The 13,441-nt window shown below is 41.3% G+C and overlaps 1 non-coding gene across 1 annotated transcript; it reads right to left on the bottom strand.

Annotated features, from left to right (window-relative positions):
* Window positions 1-389: 389 nt before the first annotated feature.
* Window positions 390-495, bottom strand: LOC117132250. The gene has a single exon (XR_004455810.1). It is a non-coding gene; the product is annotated as a small nucleolar RNA R71 (small nucleolar RNA).
* Window positions 496-13,441: the final 12,946 nt, after the last annotated feature.

Raw genomic sequence — 13,441 nt, forward strand, 5'->3', positions numbered from 1 at the left:
TGTAGATGAGGACGCTCGATCGAAACCACTGGCCGACTACAATCGCCCAGATGAGTACTATTCCAGCAGATCAGCTATTCGACTTCCAGAGATCCAGAAGCAGAATTTCGAGCTGAAGCCTCAATACTACACTCTCGTGTCGCAGTTACCCTACTCTGGGTTACCGTACGAGCATCCTATGGACCATTTGGAACGGTTCGAAGATCTAATCGCTGCTATTCGGATGGAAGGAGTCCCCGAAGATTACCTGCTGTGCAAGCTCTTCAGATACACGCTGAATGGAGAAGCGATTCACTGGCTTAGGCAGCAACCCACAGGATCTTTAACATCCTGGAGCGACATCAAGAATGCTTTCTTACGAAAGTTCTTCGATTAGGCGCGCGCTGAAGAACTTCGGAACAAAATTTCCACATTCTCGCAGAAGGCTGGAGAGTCCTTCAAAGATGCGTGGATTAGATTTAGGTTCTTCCAGCGAGACTGTCCACACCACGGATTTAACGAAGTGCAGCTGCTAAGCACTTTCTTCCGAGGTCTCGCCTTACAGTATCAAATGGCCCTTGATACGGCGAGTGAAGGAAACTTCACTACTCGGAATTCGTTGGAAGCTGTGAGACTTATCGAAAACCTTGCTAACAGCAGCAGCACCAAAGACACTGACTCTGAACGGAAGAAGTCTGTAGCCTCTATCGGGAAGGAACAGCTGGACGAAGTAAGAGCTAAGTTAGATGTGGTGCACGAGCTTCTTAGGAAGCAAGTCTGTTCAGCTGAAGGAGAAGTAGCAGATACGGAAGGAGAAGAAAATGTGAACTACATCGGAGGTACCGGATTCCATAAATTTGGAAACCAGGGCGGAACCAGAAACTTCTTTGGAAATGGCCAAAGAAGTAACCAAAATTCACAATTTCAAAAACCCTTCAACAACACAAGAGCTACTCGAACTCTTACTACCAAAATCCACCACCCCAGACTTAGGAAAGCAAGATCGAAGAGATGCTTGATCGAGTACTGTTGGGACAACAACAAATCACCGTGGATTTCAAAGGTAAGATAGACTCCGCCTACAACAATCTGAACACCAAAATCAAGACCTTAGGGACTCAGGTTAGAAAACTTGAAACCCAAGTAATTCAGACGGGCGAGACTATAAAGAGGCAAGAAGCTTTCGCTAGAGAGGCAGGAACCGACAAAGGAAAACACCACATAAATGCCATCATAGATGATGATTTCTGGCAAGTGGTGAGAAATTAAAAGCTTGAGGAAGGAGATTTCGAAATCGAAAGCTCCATGAGTCTCGGCGAATCCCAATGGTGTCGACCGATGTCGATGAACTTGCATCGATCGACAGACCATGATGAAGATCGATGGACGGATTACTCCAGTCATCGATCGACGTCATCTGCCAAATCGACTGAATGCAATGCGGTTCGAATTCTAACTCATGAAGAATTTGCACCTAAGCATCCTCACCCACCCTCCCCTTTCTATGAAAAAATCAATCGATCGGTTAAGCCAACCATCGATCGACAGAGTAAGTCCGACGTCGATCGTCACAACACACCTCCCATCGATCGACAAGCACCTCTGACATACCGAGTGCGGTTACCCTCAATCGATAATGATTACATCAACGCACTCAGACCACCACCTAAACCATTAGCAAACCCAACCCTTTAAATAGTTCACCAGAATCAGTTCAAGAAGAACAAGAATCTGAAGGGAGAAGGTTAAGGAAAAGAAAGGAGAAGATTCCTAAAAACCTTAAGAGGGAAGCTAACGATAAGGAGATGGATGGTTTCACTAAACGAGTCCTCAGAATCCCAATCGAAAAACCTGTTGATGAAGCTTACTTCACACAGCGGTTGTGGATGTTCTTCAGAGAAACAAAGGTAACCGAGGAGGACATTAGGAGAATGTTTCATCAAGTCAGAGAGAAGATGAAGCACAGAATCACATTGACGAAGAAGAGTGATCCTGGGAAGTTTGCAATACCATGCGTAGTCAAGGGTGTTGAATTTCCCCATTCAATGTGTGACACAGGAGCATCAGTTAGTATCCTCCCTAGGATCATGGCAGACCAGCTTGGTTTGACCATCGAACCCTCAACGGAATCCTTCACCTTCGTGGATCTTTCAGAGAAACGATCAGGAGGTATCATAAGAGATCTGGAGGTACAGATTGGTAATGCCCTTGTCCCTGTAGATTTTCATGTCCTAGACATCGAGCTTAACTGGAACTCTTCACTTCTGCTTGGAAGATCTTTCCTAGCTACAGTAGGAGCCGTATGTGACATGAACAAAAACAAATTGTGTCAAACGCTCATAGATCCAAACATCCACTACGACCCCATCCGACCTAAGAGAAAGGTCATTAATTCTGTGGATTATGGAAAAGAACTCGGCTTCATTGGCGCATGCCATTGTGGAGCAGAGTATGAATCGGAGTACGAAACAGAGTACTCAGAATCGATCGACACCCCAACCTTTCCATCGATCGATTCCAATGTGTCAACGGTGACCGATGACCGCAACAACACGTCACTCGGCGTAATGCACCCAGTTGACCATTTCGCTTCACCTAATCATTGTTACCAACATTTTTCCTTCCAACCTCCAAGCAAGAGAGGACATGATGATTATTCCATAGGCAGTTGGGCAGACAGTGGTTCCCATGAAAGTTTTGCAGTTGACACTGTAATTACTTCACCTAATGAGGAAAATACGGAGGAATACAGTGAGGATTATTGGAAAGAACGTGCAATAGAAATGTCTTTGCAGGATGAAAGACTTGAAACACACAAGTTCACCAACACGCTTCCAACATCGTTCGACGCTGTGCACTCCACATCGGTCGATACCCACCCTCGTCCAGCAAAACAATCGATCGACACCCGTAAAGGAACATCGATCGATATTCACGCCGCAGCGAAAATTCAGGAGCAGGAGAATATTCCCTCCCCAACTAGGTTTATAGATACCTATATAAATCGTTTTGCACCTCCGAAACCACCTACACACGTCAGAGCAAACACACAAGCAAAAAAGATGAACACTCTTCCTTCTACATCAACAGAAAAATCCATGAAGGGCAATCATCTCAAGAACACAAGTTCTGCAGAAATTACTCTGCCATCGATCGATGCAATTGTATCTACATCGATCGATACTACTCTAAACCCAAATCTTTCTATTTCTAAATTGAATGATTATGCAAACATTGATTACGGTTTTCTAACACCTGATGAATTTGGTATTTTCAGGGACCCAGATGGCAATGCACGTGCAATGGATAGAAGGATTTTACAAGTGTCCAGAGAGGACATAGCAGACATCCTTCAAGTAGCCAATGGACCTGAAAACCTATTCTCACAGCAACGTGGCACCCCAGATGTCATTCAAACAGATCCTATCAACCACGCAGGAGTCGCCACAACAGAGATCAACCCACATCTATCACGCCAACCAAAAGGGCAAGCATCGATCGACGGTACAACGGAGACATCGATCGATGGTACAACGGAGACATCGATCGACAGGGTGACACCAACGTTGATCGATAGGCATAACTTGACGTCGATCGACAGACGGTATGAATGTGGGAACCGCGCTTTCGACATGTACGGAGCCAGAAAGTTCACTTGGGAACAAAGGGACGAGTATGGAGTCTACAGAGATGAGCGTGGACACGCACGAGGCGTAGCTGGTGAGATGATACCTGTCACAAAGGACAACATCAGGAAAATACTGGAAAGAGCATCTCTTTTTGAAGAGAGCCACATCTGTCTTCCAGAACATGCCACTTCCTTCACACTCACAAGACTGGCACCAGAACTCTACACCAAAGATGAAATCAATGAGATGGTGTTTGGTATTTGTGGAGCTCAGGAGAAACTGGGAGAGGAGCTCAAAACATTGGTCGAAGATACACATCAGCCTTTGGATAGAGGCTACAATGAGCTTTTCAGATGTATGGCAGAAATGAGGACAGAAATTGAGAGTTTACGTCAGCAACTTGAGAAGGAAGCTACGACCTCAGCATCGATCGATGCACCACGTGCAACATCGATCGACGTCAGTCTTCCTACAGCTCAGATCCCTGCAGAACCGCAATGTTCAACACAACACAGGGATGAATGGGAAGTCTCATACATCGACACGAGGATAAACGATGTTTACTGCCCTCTCAACAACAACGTGGACTGGCTAAGCACTAAAATCGGGCTACTACAGCAAGATCTGGACACCATTCGCAAGAAGGACCAACAACCAGCCACATCGATCGACATGTGTACCTTCACATCGCTTGACGCTAAAGTCTCAGCCATGAATGAGAGGCTGAGGACTTACGAGGATATTCATGACCGCTTTATATCACCAGTCATGATAGATTTAAACAAATTGTCTAGTCAATTACTTCATGCCTAAAAAGATATTGAGAACATTACTAATCAAAGTTTTTTGCAGGCAAAATCAGCATCGATCGACAGGCTACGTTTGGATCGATGGCAAGAAACCTGTGGAGCTACTTCCTTACACAGCAGCAGAGGTTGACAAGATCACATCCAAAATCTACACTGCTCTAGACACCATGGAGGAACGACTTGACAAACGCTGCGATGACATCTACTTTCCATTCGACAACAAAATCAGTGGACTAGACAACCACGCAGAATGGCTACAGAAAGAAGTCAAAGCCATTCAGAGGCAACTCGCAGCTCAACACCAGATATCAGCATTGATCGATAGGACACTAGCGAAATCGATCGATGGTAACTCGCCGAGATCGACCAACGAACACATAATCGCATCGATCGACGCCGAGTCTACACCAATCGGCGAGCAGCTGATACACAAGACGGTAGAGTCAATGCAAAAGGAACTGGCAGATCTTTCAGCATACGCCTATGACAACATAGGCTGGCACCAGGTCAGCATTGACAACATTCAAGAAAGGCTACAGAACATCTCCAAAGTACTTGAGAAGATGGATGACAAATGGACAAGAAATGATGAGGCCACAAGAAGTTTCATTGCATCTTGGTCCAGAATGCGTACAGATGACGTGGATGCTTGCTTTCCAACAAGCAGCTGCTTCTCCACCCAATAGCCAATCACTACCACAGACAAGCTAAAAGACTATAACCAAGCGCTGAGTGGGAGGCAACCCACTATTAGGTATTTTACTTTGGTTTTATTAGCTAGCATTTAATTTCTTTCGTTTTATTTCTTTCAGATTTAGGAGACCAAGAGTAGGAGGACCTGAATATCGACCGACGACGAGACGTCGACATCGTTCGACATAGGCAACCACACGACTATCGATGTAACACTTACCCATCGATCGATATCTAATCCGGTCAGATGTATCTTCCTTACTTGTTACATTTCGTACATCATAAACTAGTCATCATAACTCCGGCTGAGTTACACTGAGACAGTGTAATTTAAGTCTGGGGGGAGATTTACTGATATAATTTATTTTATTCTTATGTAAAAAGGAATTTCAAATAAATTATGCTTAGCTATTGAAAATAGGGACTATAATCTTATATTGATTTAAACATGAATATCTAACCAATCTTTAGCACCATTTTAGATTTACTGATTGCAGATAGCACTAAAGATGCTAAAGCGGATCAACCTATCAACTACACACTTGCCTTGGACCGTATGAAGTAACCAAAGCTGATTTCCAACACTAAACCTGACATAAACGCTTGTCTTGGGGCTTGGTATACATGGGATCGGATTCTTCAAAGAGGTCTGGAAGGTAACGCCTGGTTTAGATTATTTATCACAATTTATCTCTCTACATTTCGACCTTAGATTAGTTAGTGAGTATTAAAAAAAATAATATAATAAATAATAATAAATAAAAATATATAATATATATAAATAAGATCTATTGTTTAATTAGGATGAGTCTGAACAGGACTTAGTGGCTAAAACCATTAAGGCTTGATTCATAAAGACTCAAATAAAAGAGTTCGAAACGGGACTTGGAGGCGGCAATCTTCAAGGCTCGGTTTCGCAAAGAACTCTTGGATATAGGTCAAAAAGAAGTGAACAAAACTTGGTGGCAACCACCACTAAGTTTTGATTCATGGAAGCCTGTCCAATCTTGGTCACTGATCCTGCAATGGAAGCAGACTTTGACTCAAGAGAGAAATTTAGAGAGAGAGAAACTAGGAACTAACTTTTACCTGCACCTCCACATACCTGTCTAAAATCCTTGCATCCTATGATCGATACTCCCAAGGTAAAGCATTCTCTTTATATTTATGCTAAGAAATGAAATCAGTAGAGGGGATGTCAGACGTGAATTGATAAGTTGTGTTATCTTAGAAATGGTTGCTAAGCTAGGATATTGCATGGTGTGCTTTTGTGATTAGGACTTTTCAAATGTGGTTGCAAAATTGTTAAGGAAAGATTTCTATGTTTTAAAATCTTAAATTCCCAAATATTTTCAAACCTCTTTCAGAGAGACTGCATGTATGTTTTGCTTGAGGACAAGCAAAAGGGTAAGTCTGGGGGAGTTGATATACCTTGGATTTGACCCATTTTTATCCATGGTATATAAGTATTTTACTATATATATATATCTGTGTTTTCTACTCTTCTAGGTATGTTTTCAGGTTCAGGTGCGTTTCAGAGTAAAGCTACGACTTTGGAGCATTTTAGAGCTTAAAGGACATTTCACCCGAGCTGACCACTTAGAGGTCGACGAGAGGAAGAATAATCGATCGATGTGCATCAGTGCTGACGATCGATATCAGGAAATACCTCGACAGATGAAGATTAATATCGATCGATGTACACAAGTACCATCGATCGATGTCGATACACCAGACGCGACATTTTGGATTCAGCAGACTTAAAAACCAAGGCCAAGCCAAATTACCAAAATGCCCTGACGATTTTTTATCCTAGTAGAATATATACTGCCTAAGTTTTTGACAGGAGAAGAAGAGAGCTTTTTCTAGACCTAGTTTTGTTACAAGTTTCATTTGGGAGAGAAGATCACTTGTGATTGGAACTCCTTGTTTCTATTTCTTTTCATCTATTCTATGAGTTTCTATTTCTCTATTGATATGAATTGCTTTGCTATGTCTGAGTAGTTCAACTGTTAGATCCAGGGTTCAGATAGGTTTGTGGGATTAGCCCCAAACTATAGATCTGCCTTGTTGTGATATTCATGATAGATTTGTATTCATTGCTTGTTTTAGCCTTGCTAACTAGAACTTGATCATAGGATTGCATATTCAAACACCCTTGTTATCCCATCCTGACATCTATCTATCATATTAGGATTGCTAGAGAGGGCTAACCGCCAATTTAGAATCTTAGTAGGGCATTTCATACTCGCGCATAGGCCTGGCTAGAACCCGTCGATCGATGTCCCCAACTGCCAATCGATCGACGTTGGCAAATGTGTATCGGTCGACGTCTTAATAGACTATCGATCGACACTCTCTCGTTGTCTGCATACTAACCGTTGATACACGAGATCTAGTCTGTTAACCAGTGGTACATGCGACAGCTGATCACTGAGTTAAGCGAATGAGCTCTAATATATCATGCATGCAACAGTTAGGCATCTATAGGTATTATAATCTCCAACACCTGAATAGTGGCCCAACATCTAATATCATTTCCAACCAAGTTACATTTATTATTTACTCGCATTGTTACTATTGCTATTTCATTTAAACATTTACAACCTTTAGAATTAATAAACACTAGATTTAATTGTTCCCTAGCTCCTTGTGGATTTGATCCCTAAGTACTACATCTGAATCTCTTTTGATGAGAGTAACACTCCTTAGGGTAATTTGAGTGGTATTAGGTCCCATTACTTACACGAAAAATCTTTTGTACAATCAGATCAAGTCTTACGAAGAAACTTTCGAATGTAAAAATAATTGGTTTTAAGAAGAAGTATTTTTTGTATGGCAAACACAAACCTGTAAGATCTGACTTTGGATGATCATTCAAAACTTTATCTCTTCGCATTACGATCTAATAGATCTTATTTTTTGGCCCTGCGGCTTGCTGACTTCTGCCTTTCTTTTCCCTCGGCCACATCCGAGAAGGCAATCCCACAGCTGACTCCGCACTGGTTCTGTATTAAACCTCTTAGACTTCGTCTTCCTCAGACAAAAAAAGAATCAATTTTCATAAGCCTATAGGTAACATTATACGAAACATTTGTCGTCTAATTGAAACCTAGAGCGGAGAATCGTTTTCTACGACTATCGGTCATCTTAAGACAAATAACCCTGGCAAACTTGGCCTATCAATCTGGACAAGCGCTCTTTGGCCCTCGGTCAACTACACCTTCCAGTAAAAGTTTGAACTAGAATTCGGAATCCTCTTAAAGGACAATCTAAACTAACATGATCTTCATGTTAACACGAAAATACCATGGTCTAATCCTTGACCTACAACTTCCTTGGCTATCTGAGTGAACACATCCTTCAGGCCAAGCCAGAGTATTTGAGCAACCATGGCTCCATCACTTAATGCCTAAACGACAATCTGCGATTTGTTTAAAAATGTCATGTGACTATTAAGAGAACAATTATCGTATAACCCATAGTCGGAAATCATATGATAAATTCTTCGTAACAAAACTAAGTCCTAACAACCAAACGGTTAACAGAAAATCTAAACTTGTCGACAATGGACCAGGTTCAATACGCTCCACCATTAAATTTAAAACCCGCTATGTTTTACCCATAATACACGGCATGTAAGGAAAAAATCGTAACAAAGCTCCTAGACCTATATGAAACATCCTCAAAAATGCACGAAATAGATCTTGAAAGGCCAACACTTCACAAAGCACTATGTAGGAAAACGCTTCTTCTCATGGACAAATTTACGCGACCCCTCAGTCCTAATTCCTCGATCGCAAATCACACTATTAGCATCCAAACAGCAATAACAGTTTTCGCTGCGAACATCCGTAGACAAACAAAAAATGTTTCTCCGACGTAGGGTTAAGACTAAACTCTTGCAGCACCGCGAAACATCTTCAAGCCCGCAAATATTTCAACCACGAAACGCGGCATGCAAAAGAAAAACAAACCTTCAGTATCGCGAGACGTCGCAGACGCTTGAAGAATAAGTTTTTTCGACAAAAATACCTTTCTCGATAAAAACACTTTCTTGGAAGACCAAACAGTCATACGCACTAACATCTTCTCAACCATGTATCCTTCGCGAAGAGTCAAAAACGGTAATATCTACCGATAAGTTTGTTACTAATCACAACAAACTCTAAACGTTCTAAACCGACTAAGCCATCTCATAGAGATAGCCCTCGAACACCCGACACAAGGGTAATAGCGCTACATTAAAAAAAATCTGTAATTTTGGTCAGCACTTTCGGGAAACTTAAAAATTGTCCTCAAAGAGATTCTCGATTCCTACCATACAAGTCACGTAAGCCGAGAACATATTGCGGACTTTAATATTCGAGCGTCTTCAGAAATCCCGCAAGTTTACGCACTGCGGAAAACTCTCGAAACAGATTGGGGATATAGCAGTTCACACAGAGTTAGATTACTAGATGACAACTCGTAATCTTCCCTCTACACCCATATAAAATGCCATCTGCAGCAACATCCATGATAACATCTACACGACATATAAACGAGACCTTAGACCGTAAAGGTCTCCCTGGAAAATAGGTCATAAGAATCTTAACTCCAAGACAAACTACGAAAGGCTTGATCCCTTCAACAAGGGTACGTAGGCAGCCATCATAAGGCGCAGCCCCAATCTTATTCCATTACACTCTCAGAAGAATGAGAAGACCACTTACGACGGATCTTTTCAACCATTAATTCCGCCTAACTTCCCTAACTTGCCAAACATGCCAAGCCACTCGTTAGAACCTCACGCTAAAAGCTCATAATTCTAACGAGCTGGGGGCTAACTATTGGGGTCTAAATCGGTCACGACGGAATCAATGTCTAAAATTCCCCGGAAAATATTTCTCGCAATATAAATTTCGTATAGTTTTTATTGAAAAGGTTGTACGGCGTTCTAGAATTATTAAATCGACAATAAGAAGCAAAGATTGTTAGGGTCAAAAAATTGATATCTCAAAATAAACGTCCCACAATTGTGTTTCTGTACAAAATCTTTCTCGACACACTCTCGACAAAAGTTCTTGAGCAAAAGACTCGAGAGAAATGGATCACGGAACCAAACAAGCAGTCCAACTCGTTCGTTCGGCCCTTTTGAGGTGCAGAACTGCATAGACGCGTCAAACGTTCAGCTATGAATGAAGATCTTCCCATGGTTTGATTGAGCCATATTTTGACACATTATAGAGCTTTGAGTTAGCTTTACAATGCCACCGTTCTGAGATCAATCATCATCATGTAGCATAAGTTATGCCCGTTTTATTGAAGGGTGGACAGAGGACACCATCCAGCTCGGCGGATGGCCGAGCTTGATGTACCAAACGACCAGCTCAGTTCGGCGGATGGCCGAGCTGGATCGAACACGCGACCATTTCGGCCATCCGCCGAGCTGGACTAAACCAGTTCAGCAGATGGCCGAGCTGGAACGATCGTGCTGTCTTCATCTCGTCCTCGCAGCTCCCCCCCCCCCTTCGGGATTAGAACGAACCTACTCTTGTTTCATCTTGATCGGAGTCACCATTGGAACTTTACGATTTAAAAATCACAAGAACTCGTTCTCTTGAAGAACATTCGGATTGATCATATAAAACGGCAACGGTTAGCTGAACACCTCGAATTGCCTATGCTATACGAGGAATTTGGATGTTCTTCGGAATCAACGTCGTTTCGAAAGCGCTCTTTTTATAAACTTGTAAAAACGCCTAAGTCGGAAAACGGCCTGAAAGGTCCCAAAAGGCTAAGAGCCCACTTATGATTTTATACCAAATCAAACCCAATCGCTATGACAGTTTATCGTTTGTTATGCAAGAGAAGAAAAATATCAAGTTCGGAGGATAAATGTGAAGTTTCCAAAGATAAACACAAAGATCGAAGGAAAATGGAATATTTCCGCGAAGCGATAAACTCGACCAAAGGCAGAAAGGGAAAGAGCAAACCGCCTCTAGGAGGAGTATATTAGGACGTCTAGGTTGAAGAGGCAAGGGGCCAATTCTTTTTACTCTTAGAACTCTCTGCACTTAGAAACTTTTAGGCGTTATTCTCGACATGCTCTGTTTCTATGACTGGCACCCGATTACTAGACAAACTCGCCCAGGCAGTTCGATCTCGTGTTCTACTCTTTCAATTGAACTACGTTCGGCTTGATCCTCGAAAGGGGTACATAGGCAGCCTTCCATAATGTTCAGTCTGAAATCAAATCAAAACATTTTTTCATATCTTTTTTCGTTTGTTGTTATCGAGCTGCGACTCAACTAGGTTTAAGGTTATTGGTCGTAAGAACTAGGGAACTCGCTGACAGCTCTTGCGGCCGAAGCTTTTGTAATCTTTTATAATGATCACAACGCACTTATGCTGATTCAAAATAAGATCAACTCTTCCTAAACTCGCTTTATTGTCTTTACATATTTTTGGCATTTATTTGGTTATTTATCGTTGGCTCTCGCAGAAAATCCGGGACCTCTGGGAAAGTTAGGGTTTCTTGACTTTCCTAATTTAAACAAAAATCGACAGTGCGAATTTCGGTTCCCACAATTTTTATGCAATGGTATATGATTTTTTTAGAGTCTATTATATGGGTTCGGAGTATGTTTTAGAGTGTTTGCAGGTTCATGTATGTTTTGGAGAATTTTGATGATTCTAGGGCCTTTTGAGGTGCAGAACTCCACATATGCGTCAGATGTTTAGCTATGGTTAAAGTCCTTCCTACAATGAGATTGATCCGATCTTTTTACACAAGATATAGATTTGAGTTATATTTCCAAAGCCACCGGTTTGAGGTCAGTCAGCATCCTGTAGCAGAGAAGTTATGCTTGTTTTACTAAAGTGTGGTATGTCTACCTCACGAGAGGAAGCTGTCGAAGAGATGAAGGAATGCCGATCGACGACAGACCCTTTGTGTCGGCCGACGGTGATTCCAGAAGACAGGACGAGCCTATTTCATGATCGAATTAAGCCCATAAAGCACCACAAATTACCAGAAAACCCTTGGACGACCTAAAACCATATTTATATGTTTTCTAAGCCGATGTTGGCGGCTACGCTTTATTCTATTCATTGTTCTTAGTTTTATGGTTGGAGAGAAGAGAGGAACTCCTTCTGAGTTCTTTTGGAACTCCATTTCTTTTGGTTTGTTAATATTTATATCTATTCATTTATGATTTTGGTGACAAACATCATGTCTGAAAAGATTCACCTGCTAGGTTTAGGTTTTCTAAGGTTTTGATGTTCTTCTGATTATAAATCTGCTAGGGTGATTTATTGTATCCTTCACATGATTGTTCTTATTTCTTGTTTATAGAGTAATTAACCAGAAACCTGATCATAGGATAGTTAGGCACACACGACATCATGGTATATTACGTGAATTAAATACTGATGAGCTAGGTTATTAGATGCATGCAAAATCTGGTTTAGTTAACTTAGTGAACAAAACAAATTAGTTCTTAACGCTTGTCTCGAAGGAGTATTGATCGATACTTAACCATTGGTATCTATCGACACTCGTTCATAAATTTGCATGCAAGAGATGGAATCACATGACTCTAGGCATCTGATTAGTAAGCGCATGCGAGAGCTGGTTTACTTGCTTATATGAATTCGAGTTCTAGGATCAACTCTTAGCATCTATAGATTGAGTTCTGGTAACCTAAATGAAATCCTAACTCTAGCAACCCTCCTTCCATCAAACAACTCATCAATCAATCAATCGAACAACTACCTTGTTCAACTGCATAGCTATATTTACTGCTTTCATATATTTACCTAGCTTAATCATGACTATTTGAGTTTATTGTGTGTCCACGCTGCTTGTGGATTCAATCTCTAAGTACTACAACTAAACATTTTTTGAGAGAGTAAAGTCACTCCTTAGGGTAATTTGAGTGATGTCATTTTGATAACGTATTTGTATTTTCAAATCCATGCTTATAAAATGGCTGAATATGTTGATTCTTTAAACCTCCGCACTCGTTAACCCTCTTCTTCAATTTAAACTTTAATTACAAGGTTTTAACCACTTTCTTTTTTCATGCGTACGTCTCTTGTGTTTTTACTTAGAAGACAGATGATCAACTTCCATCAACAACACATCACTACCAATATCAATACGTGATAGAGCTCTATTTATTGAGTCAATGGCACAACTCCAAGACTCTTCTAGGAGATACTCACAGCTTGATTTTGTCATCAGCATCATTAATTCTACGTCTGAAACACACACAAAAATTGTTAAGTTTGATATTTTTGCTTTTCATGATTCCTCTTCTTGAACATAATCAGCCCTGTGAACCA

This window comes from Brassica rapa, chromosome A02 (assembly GCF_000309985.2).
Source record: "Brassica rapa cultivar Chiifu-401-42 chromosome A02, CAAS_Brap_v3.01, whole genome shotgun sequence".
NCBI lineage: Eukaryota > Viridiplantae > Streptophyta > Magnoliopsida > Brassicales > Brassicaceae > Brassica > Brassica rapa.